We start from the raw sequence: 11,057 nt of genomic DNA, 5'->3' as shown, positions 1-11,057 counted from the left end.
GGGTCCCAGGGGAGCTCTCCCGGTTCTGGGGGGCGCCGAGAGCCCCGCGGGACCCGGGATCCCTGCGACTTCCCGGGGCCACCGCTGGATGTCCCCGGGAGACCGGCCTTCCCTCTGCCCGGGGGCACTGCGGCACTCCGGCACCCCGCGCCGGGATGGGACCGGGATGGGAACGGGATGGGGCCGGGATAGGGCCGGGATGGGACCGGGATGGGACTGGGATGGGACCGGGATAGGGCCGGGATGGGACCGGGATGGGACCCGGGATGGGACCGGGATGGGACCGGGATGGGACCGGGATAGGACCGGGATGGGACCGGGATGGGACCGGGATGGGACCGGGATGGGACCGGGATGGGAATGGAATGGGACCGGGACGGGCCGGGATGGGACCGGGGTGGGGCTGGGATGGGGCCGGGATAGGGCCAGGATAGGACCGGGATGGAGCTGGGATAGGACCGGGATGGGACCCGGGATAGGACCGGGATGGGACCGGGATGGGGCCAGGACAGCCCTGCGGAGCTCCAGGGGGGACCAGCACCGAGGGGATCCCTGGTCCCTTCCCCGCCCTGAGCGTTCCCATCTTAGCCCAGGGTAGAGCATTTAATAAATGCTGCTTTGCTGACAGTTAATACGCAATTTTCTCCTCGATGCCCTAAAAATAACGAGTGCCAAGTGGGATTTATTCTGGAAATAGTACCCAGGCACCTTTGGAGCAGGAGCTGGAGTTGTCCTGGATGAAGTTTGCTGCACACAGGGATTGCCCCGAGCACAGGGAGCAATAGGGAGCACCCCGATTTCTGCTCACCGGGGTGAGAAGAAGGGTTCTGGCCATGACTGGGATTACATTTGGCAGGGATTTGTTTTGTTCTCCGGAGCTGGAGCCATTGCAGGGCTGCTCCTGAGCTTTGTGGGGCTGGGGACACCACTGGGGTGTCAGGAGACAAAGGCTGTGGTCATTCCTGCCCCTGGTTATTCCTGCCTGATATTCCTGCCCATTGCTGCTGTTTGCCCCTGACTGCAGGACTGAACACACCCAGGGTTTTGGGGCCAGGGAGATTCCCATGGCCATGGAACCCCAGGGACATGCACCTCTCACTGTGCCTTGTCAGAAGTCCTCCAGCCCTCACCCAGCCCTGCCAAAGCTCCTGCTGCACGGCAGATTTGGGGATACAGCTTCCCACCCAGAGCTGCATTCGCTGTCTTCTCACTGAAATGGGTCTCTTTAACTGTTTAGATGGATATTCTGAATCTGGGTTTGTTTCTGTAATTATTTATTAGCTAGGTAAGGATAAATAAATTTTAAAAAATTTATTGGTTCCAGGTTAGCATTTGGTTCAGTAATGACTCCAGTTTTTTCTCTAGAGGGGTAACAGAGTGAGTGACAATTCTGACAAACTTTTATTCTGTGAGCAAATACAGAGAACAAATTTAAATTCAGCTTGTGAAATGAAAGAAAACTGAAGGAGATATCTATTAAAAAAGAGTTAATATAAATGCGCATTCCAAGGGAATGTTGCCCTTATGATAATGTTGCTGTTTGCCTTTGTAATCAGGACTATTTTTACATAACCCACCTCATTTTTTTTTGCTCCTTGGTTCTTCAAATGCTGTTCTCACAGTTTAAATTTGTATGTATGAGAGTGTGTATGTGGCTACATTCACAATAACGTAGAATAAAGGCTACAAAGATTTGCCGGGCAGGAGATAAGAAATTTGCATTATTCGTCTGCTAAAGTAAGATGATAAAATAGTCCTAAAGAAGGCAAATTCATTTTATTCCATATGCCTTTGTGCCATTCACCTTGGGGAAAATGAAATAGAACACTCCTGTGATTATAAAAATAGCAGAGAAGTCGGATTGCAGAGGTAGAACTTATGCACTGTAATTCAAACCTCTCCTTTTCCTTCCTCATCTGATATTTCCAGTGTACAGTCCAGGCAGGCAATAAATACTTGGGATTATTTATCAGTGAGGTCATCCCCGGAATGGGCAGCTCATGGAATTAGTTCCTAATGAGATTATTAGGCCAGTGTTTATTTTGTGGGCTCTGAACAGCCGACATAAACTTAGACATTGTTATTTTGCTGTCAAGATCGTGGCCGAAGCTCATTTTCTTCTCCAAGACTTTAAATCTAATCTAATTTAGCCCAGCTCCCTGAATTAACAGGGCTGTTTTGTGTTGTGGAAATCTTCATTCTGCACTGGGGAAAATGAGCTTGAGCAGGTTGCCAACCAACTGCATGCTTTGTATTGATCAGGTAAATGAAATACACCGCCAAAAATCAAGAAGAGACGTGAGGTTCTCTTTCTGAATGTGTTTTCATCCAGCCTCGTTGTAAATGCGGCGATTTTAGATGAATAAACTTCCTTCCCCAGTGAGGTGAAATCTTCTTTGGATTGACAGGGTTATGCAAGAATTCTGCCTTTTTCTGGTGTTGATAAAGTGGAGCACAGCAGTGTTTGAACAAATCCCCCTATTGAGCAGTTGAGATGAGGAAGTGCTGAAAGATTCTGTCTCCGTGTAAAACCACAGGGGAGTTGGCAAAAGCAACGTTCAGTTACACAAGGAGCAATTTCAATTTTCAGGGCCATTTCTCTTGAATCCATTTGACTCTTCTGTGGAATGATTTAAATGCACAAAATCAAAATTGACCAGAGAAGTTGTTTAATGAAGTCAACCACTGTCTGTGATTATCTTCCAGAGAATGAATATTAGTTATATTTGATCTTTATACTTGCTAAGACAAGAGTTCTTGATTCCTGAGTTTGACCTTCAATATTGTTGAGAGGACCCGAGTTCTGCAGGATTCTTCATGGAGCCTTTTCTCAGAGCTAAATTTGCTCTGTGCTGCTCCACTGAATTGTGGAAGAGCAAGTAAATGTTGATAATGGCACTTTTGCATATTCCCTCCCCTGTTCCTGTCTCAAACATCTCCTTCAGGCATGCAGAATGTGCTGGTAAAGAACCATTCCTTAGGATGTCTCAGGACCACTGCAGGATTTGCAGAGGTTTTTACCTACCCAAAAATTCCCTGCATTTATTTTTATTCTATTTCGAGGTGTGGAAGCTCTTTCCTTGAACTTGAACTTTTTCCTCATTAGAGCTGAGTTACTGGAGGATCAAATTTATCTCCAGGAAAAGCCCTGAATTATTTTGGTTCCAGTTTTTCCAGGATCTGTTCTGCTTAGACCTTGGGTATTCAAACAACGATGTTAAAGGAGCTCCTCAGGGTCAGGGGATGGTCAAGGCATTTATCCAAACTGGGATTTAATCTCTGTCCAGTCACAGTTAATGTTCATTCTGGTGTAACATCCCACCCTGATATAAAATGAGCAGCTTGTTCTCCAGCATGTTCTCTCTCAACCACTTTTTCATTGATTTTGTAGCATTTTGGGTTATTCTTTCCCTCAAGAATGAACTTGGGAATAATTGTTGCCTTTTAGCATGGAGTTTTTTCTTGAAGAAGCATTTACTTTAATTGTTGTGAGATTAATAGGCAGGGAAAGGAGATACAATAAGAGATAATGTGTTCATATTTATGAAATCTTTAGACAGGCTCCAGTGAGTTCTCTAATTAACCACAGGGAGACTTTATGGGTGCTGAATAAATTAACATAAAAATAAAAGGCGTGGTCAATTAGAATGCCTGAAACCAGGCTATGTATTGTTGGTCTTGCAAACAGGGGTCACAAATGGTCAGGAGAATCTAAAATGAGGGTCTGGTTCCCTTTTCTTGTGTGACTAAACTCTCTGCTGGCTCACACTGATTTACAGTGATGTGAGAGCAAATCAGGTCTCCACTTCTTACAGACTTAACAGAGTCCATTAAGTCTATTTTAGCTCAGTGAATTTGTTCTTTTCTTAAAGGTATTTTAAGTCAGAAAAAACCCTCAGGAACCACTCTTTAATGAAGGCAATCTGAGCAGTTTGGGAGAGTGAATTACCCCACTGTGTGTGCTGCCTTAAAGAGCACTGAACCCCTCACAGGAGCTGTTCACACCATTCCCTCACCCAGGCTGGGCCAGGGCAGGGTTAGGGTGGATTTCAGGAAAAGTTCCTCATCCAGAGGGTGCTGGCACTGCCCAGGCTGCCCAGGGAATGGTCCCTGAGGCTGCCAGAGCTGCAGGAGCCTTTGGTCACTCAGGGTGGGATTGTTGGGATTGTGCAGGGCCAGGGCTTGGACTGGGTGATCCTTGTGGGTCCCTTTCAACCCAGGATATTCTGTGATTCCATGGGACAGAGATTTGTTGGTGAGGTGCATTGACCCCTTCCTCAAAATGCTGTGTATAAAACATTAACCACAGCGATTTCCTCGATGGCTTCTTGTCCCCTGGAAAAGGTGAAAACTCCAAACCCATCAAGAAGCTGGTTTGTAGAGCAGCTCCTGAGCACAGCACCTTGCAGCTGGGGTAGTTCCTGCATCAATCTTCCTGCCAAATTAATATTCAGCTTCTTGGGAGAATTAACAAATCAGCTGCAATAATCCAATGTCTGCAGAACTGCCTTCTCTGCCAGCCTTTGGGTATGGAAACCAGCAGATCCCTCAGGAGGAAGGCCTGGGTGCTGGGAGAGAGAGGGAAATCTTGGAACAGCAGGGCTGTGTCTGGATTTGGGTGTCATCCCTGCCCACGGAACCAGATGGTCTCAGGGCCCCTCTGACCCAAACCATTCCCTGATTCCTTGCCTGTGCTTTGAGAGCTGTGCCCAGAGAAACAGTCCTGAGCTGGGACCAGGCTCTAGGAATGCCAGAGCAGATGATAGTTAAATGTCTTTGGGTGGGATATTCCCTGTGCTGATGAGATTTTCTCCTCAGTGCAGCTCTTCCGTTTGTCTGCTTGACTTCAGCACAAGGAGAGAAAGAATTGAGTCAGAGAAACAGCCTCAGGGGTGGGATTCATGTCATGAGGGATGTGTTCCAGTGCTCCTGCTTCTGCTCTTCCAGATGTTCTTCCATGAACAAATTCCAGTTTTAAGGAGTCAGCTTCTGAAAAGCTCGTGTGTTTCCCTGTGGGAATACAGGGAAAAGGGAGTTCTGGAGTTCTGCAAATGCTCCTTGAGTGTTCCACACCAGGGCACTGGGATGGCTCTGGGTTATTCCAGCTTGTACAGACACTTCCCACTGGATGGAGAGAAGCACTCCCAGATGTTTCACTGTCACTATTTCTTCACTGTCAGGACGTAGATGAGAACTTTTAGTTCTCAGCTCACAATGATATTTTGAAGTTGCTTGTTACGTGACAACACAGGATTCAAACCTGTCCAAAAGAACTCCTTGTCCCAGCTGCTGCTACATTTAACTCCCAGCATTTTCCAGGAGCACAGGTTTCAGGGAAAGGTGCAGAAAGTTGCCAATAGGATAAAAATATAATAAGCAACTTCCGGGATTTTTTTTTTCTCGTGTTTTCTGACTTTGAATCCCAACGGGCTTTTATTTCTCCTCTAATACTGTATTTCTTTGACCCCTTCTAAATGTAGACATCCTAATTACCCACACAAATGCTCAGCTCTCCTCTGGCTCTTACTGAATCCCTGCAGGTCACCAGCCCTGGCTCATAATTTCATGAGTCACTGCTGAATGTGCACAAATGTTGGGAGTCAGGGCAGCCTGACCCTCAGCTTCAGCACGACAACGTTCCCTGCACCCTTTGGAGAGGTGATTTCACAGCAACCCTTCCCACCTCAGCCCCCATGCGACTGTGTCATTACCTGGAGTGATAAATGCATTTACTGGGCAGGAACACAACCAGCAATGTGTCTGGAGCTCCTGTGCCCTGCCACTTCTCCCCTTCCCAGGTTTGCTCCTGGAGAGCTGCAGGTGGAGCTGATGCAGAGTCAGGACCTCTCACAGGATCTGGGAAAAGGAGGGGCTGGCTGGAAATTACTCTTCAAACACGATTAAAGTGCTCTGGAAGATTGTTCTGGTAAAAGTATTAATCTGTATTAGCATTAATGATATTATTAATGAGGGGACAGCAAGAAGTTTATAATGTTATCTCTACCATAAAATGCCCTAGATAAGAGGAGGTAAACCTTGCTGAATGACCATTTATCCTCTTCCATAATCCATAAATTCCACTGGAAGCCCCTGACTTTATTTCCAAACACGTACAACACAGCTTCAGATGTTCTCTTGGTTATTTAGGGACATGGATTTATTTTAGACACATTTGAATCCTGTGCCCTGGTCAAAGGACTGGCTGACCTCAGACTCTTTCATTTCTCTTTCATTTGTTTATGGCAACCAATTCCCAAAGGCAAAGCCATTGTTTGGATTATTTTGCTGAGTAAGTCCAGAGCCACGGAACCAAGCTGATAAATAGAAGCAGCTGAATATATTTAGTGTATTCTATAAGCTCCCAGTGCAATGGATTCACCTGCTGAGCAGCAACTGAGAGACTTCCCAGCCTGTGATCCTGGAGGGATGAGCTGTGTGTGCACTGAGGGCCACAGTGAACTGGGTATTGCCCTTCAAGGGTAGTTACAATTAAGTTTTTGAAAACGAACTATTTTTTCCAGTGCTTTTCAGCCTGATTTTCTCTACAAAATCCCTTACAGAAATCTGGATGTTTTTCCCTGCTCTGGAATGCAGCCTGTTCTGGAGAGCAGTGTGGTCTGAATTACTGAGTGGCACTTCAAGGGGAGCAGGTGAACAAAATGGTTTTAACTTGAAATGCAGGAGGAGGGAAAGCAAAATAACCCCCCAGGATTTAATCCTGCAAGGGGCAAAAGGAAATTCTCCAAAGTCAGCCAAGACCTTTTTGCCTGTTTGTGACCTGCAAAGCCAGGAGTGACCTTTACATCCCGGGGAGTGTCTTGGTGTGTGACAGAGCCTGGGGTGTGCCAGGTGGATTCCCTGGCCCAGGGAACATCCAGGCACAAAGGGGTTGGGATGTGTGACTGGGGAATCAGCAAAGCCATGGACAGGGCAGAGCTGTGGCTGCCATTCCCCAGTGGAACTTGCTGTGCAAAGCTGAGCAAAGCAGTATTTAGCTCAGACCTCATTTTACTCCAAGGTTTCAAGAGCTTATAACATTAAAAAATCTGTTGGAGCCATTTACTGTCAGAAAGACAAAACTCCCATTTGTAGACTTAATATTTCTAAATATTCCATTTTTTTTTTTTTTTTTTTTTTTCCCCTTTGCTACCTTTTTATAGCTCATAAAGAATGATTTGGTTTTCCTGCTTTGTTTCTGTTGTAGTTTATGAACCTGCCAGCTAATAAAATTTCAGGAAAATCTAATTCCATTGAAAAGTTCAATTCAATTTTTTTTAATAGGAATTTTATTTGAACACCCTTGTTTTAACACAGCTGCCAGCAGCAGGAGCACTTTTAGAGGTTTGTTGGAGAACACATTTCATTTCCCATTCCAAAGAGGTCCTGGATTTTAATAATTTCCAAGGGCAGGAGTGGATACTGAAATAACAAACTGCTGTTGCCTGCACAAAAGCCTCCAGGCACCCTCACAAAAGCACTGCCAGCAGGAAGATTGCAAGCAAGGACATTGTGCCTTGGAAGCACTGTGGGAGTGAAGGATAAGACTGGAATTCCCTCGCATCCATTCCATTCTTGCCTCAGTGGACACCAGGCTTCTGAGCTTATGAATTAAAGGTATTTTATCAGTGCACAAAAGCTCTTATAAAAACCTGGAATCCCCTGACCCATCCCAACACATTTTGGGAATCCTGAGGAAGGCCAGGAGTGTTGTCCGCTCCCTGCCAGCCATTCTTGGGAATTTTCTGTTGCTGGCTGCTGTCTTCAGAGGGAAGAGGGAACAGCCCAAAGGCCGCTGGCTCAGGAGCAAAGCAGAAGTCACTTTGTGTGAACTGCTGGCCAGTGCAAAGGTGGTTACAGATATTATTGCCTTCCTGTCTTGGTTTGGGAAGACTGGTGTGTGCCAGGGAAAAGCCAGAACTTCCCTTGGAAAGGAGAATGTAAACCCCCTCCCCCTGAATTATTATAATTTTGTAATTAAGGGACTTTCAGGCAAAGATGTGGGAATAGGAATAACAGTTCTTTACTGGGAATATCAAAAATAAAAATGTAGTAGTGCAAAAAAAGCAAACAAAAAGCAAACCCTGTCAGAGTCAGAGCACACCTGAGCCCTGTTGTTGGTCAGGGTGCTGGTGTCAGCCCAGCCCAGCCTCCTGCAGGGCCAGCTGTGGTTCTGCTGGAGCAGAGATGATCCTGGAGAAGCTCCAGTGGTGCTGAGCTGGGGCTGCTCTCCTCTGGGAATCCAGTGCACACAGGCTGTGCTGGGCTCTGAACCCCAGGGCTGATCCAGGGGGGAATGCTGGGCTCCTCCCCTGGGCGGAGCCTCTCCCAGTGGGATGCTGGGATTGTGTGAGCCCTGCAGTGAGCCTGGCTGGCCCATGAACAGCAGATACCCCTGGGGGAGGGTGGGGCCTGGCAGGGATAAAGAACACGGTTTAACAGCTGGGTTAACAGCTGGGCCATTGACAGAAGGTATCACCCTGCAGCTCTGAGGGGTGGGTCATGGGAGAGACAAAGAAAAAAAAACAAAACACCTTCCCCAGCCAGTTTCAGCCAAAGGGAATAGAACACACACTGCTGGTTACATCTTGCATTGAACCCAAGACTCTTCCCTTTCCCCAGTCTAGCTCAGCGTGGCACTGACTGGTGCTTTTGTCAAAGTGGATCAGAGAATATTCTGCCACACGGTTCAGAAAAATATTTTTGGTTTGATGTTTAGCTGCTGGGGGTTTCATCCTCACACACCTGGCAAAGGAATGCACATTTCAGCACAAATGATCACGTAATTTGCAAAATTAACTTAACGAAATAATGCAAAACTCCAGTTCCTCTGATTTGTAAAATTATTATTTTTAAGATACTTGGCACTTTTACAGTAATATAATAATGGTTTTGTTCAGTCTTTTACTTTCATATGGTCTTACTTTCAGTTTCTTCTCCACATCCCTCAGTTCTCAGGACTCCCAGCTGCTTCACTGCAATTTCTGAGCAGTTTGAATGAAGTGGACCCAGCTTTTGTGTGGCAGGGTTTGGGTTTGTCCTGTCAGAGACAGAGTTCAACTGCAGGGTGACAAAGGGACTCTCCCCCTTTAGATGTGCACTGAAGAGGCTGGGGTGAAACCTTACACTTTTCCCTAAAAAAGTCAGTTATCCAGTTCTCCAGATGGATTTTAAAGCCTAAAAACTTGAAGATTTTAAACATCTTCCTCTGGAAAAATCCAGCACATTCTTTTGTGCCTTCTGCAAATCTTCCTTAAAGGAGTTTTCCTCTGTAGATATCATCTAACACAGACCAAACCTTCCCCTCCACAGGCTCTTTCATCTAAAAAACTACAAAAGTCTGAGCAATTTAATAAATCTGTACCCATAATCCATAACTTTCCCAGGAAAGAGCTATGGTAATTTCTCTGTCCTGTGAAGATGAGTGCTTCACTTTACGAGTAGTGTCTACTCTCAATTGATCAAAGTTGACATTTCACTGATTTTTAAAGTTTCTACACATTTCCTCAGCCCTGTAAGACACACGAAGCAGTGAGGAGGCATTGAAATGATTCTGCAAATGTGTACACATCCTTGTCTGTGTGGCCCACCAAAATATTGAAATATGAAGTGTCATTATAGCGTTTCCAATCGTTCTGTGAGCAAATTATGTTCACCAGCAAATGTAAATATTGATGCTGTGTTAAAATTTCATTGACTCTCTTTGCAATCCCTTTCATCCCTCATTAAAATGGGGTCCTAACAAGCATTCTTTGCAGGCATCTGTGACAAACTTCTCCAAGGAGGTGGTTTTCTTTCAACATCACACCAGAAATGTTTCATAATGATGCTTCCCATCACTTTTGAGGACGTAGAGTTTAAAATAAAAACACAAAACTAGTTCTCCCTTTTATGGGAGTATATCTGGAGTATATCTTATGCTCATTTCCTCTGAAGAATCATGCTGGAAAAAAATGAAATTTTCCCTCATGGCAAAAATTCAAGTTTAGAACTTTTACTTTCCATCAATAAGAGCTGGTTTTGCCAACCTGATTCCAATTGTGTCCTTGCAGAATCGTTTTCCTCATTTCATCCTGACCTGACTTCACAATCACATTGGATAATGGGGAGAGGAATTAACCAGCTGCAAAAGTTCTGGGCAGCTGAGTTTGTACCTGTCCCAAAGACCAGCTGTGCCCGTCCTTGGTCCAGCTCTGCCCTGATCTCAGCTTTTCTGGGCCTGGTTTTTTAGGAGAGAACCTTTTGCTATCAATAATTACCAGAAATGGGCCTGACAATAATCAATATTGTGCTATCAATAACAGCCATAAATATGTCTGATCCCTCCAGCGCAGCAGCAAAGACTGATCCCAACCCTAAGGGAGTAACTGGGAATGGTGAGGTGGATTCTGGACTGTGGAAATATAAACCCCAGCAAATGCAGCCTAGGCAGTGTTTCTTCCCAGATTTCAAATATTTCAAATTTACATTGAGTTTTATAAAACAAAAGGAGGGTCATGAATCCATTTTGGGATTTATGCTGTCCTTTATTGGCATTTTTTGTATTTTTGAGGTCATTTGTGCTGTGCTCACAAAATGCTTTGCAGCCTTTGTCTGCCTTTGAAATTGAATGTGCTTCCCTACATTGTTGTTTGGTTTGAATTTCCTAAATTTCCTAGCTCCCAGATGCAGTGGGGAATTAAAAAATGGGAAACTGGAAGGTCCTGATGGTCTGCTTTGGTTTGCTGCTTTGGTGGGAGCTGTTTCTGGATTTCCCTGTTCTGCAGCACCCTGTGGGGCACCTTGCATGGAAACAGGGAAAGAAGGAGAAGGAGACGGAGAAGGAGAAGATGAAGAAGAAGAAGAAGAAGCAGAAGCAGAAGAAGGAGAAGAAGACAGCTCCACTCTCCTTTGCAATCTGTTGCCACTTCCCATTTATTACAGCATCCTGAAGGCATCTGGGGTGTCACAGATTCCCAGATTAACATCAAGGCCAAAGAGTGTTTCATCAGCACAGAGGAAAGTCTCATTCAGCAGAGGAGGGATGCTGAGTCAATAGGTGTCAGTGTCTGAGCTGAGTG

Source organism: Sylvia atricapilla, chromosome 21 (genome assembly GCF_009819655.1).
Source record: "Sylvia atricapilla isolate bSylAtr1 chromosome 21, bSylAtr1.pri, whole genome shotgun sequence".
Classification (NCBI taxonomy): Eukaryota; Metazoa; Chordata; class Aves; order Passeriformes; family Sylviidae; genus Sylvia; species Sylvia atricapilla.
The sequence above is the reverse complement of the archived record's forward strand: the minus strand, read 5'-3'. Positions refer to the sequence as shown.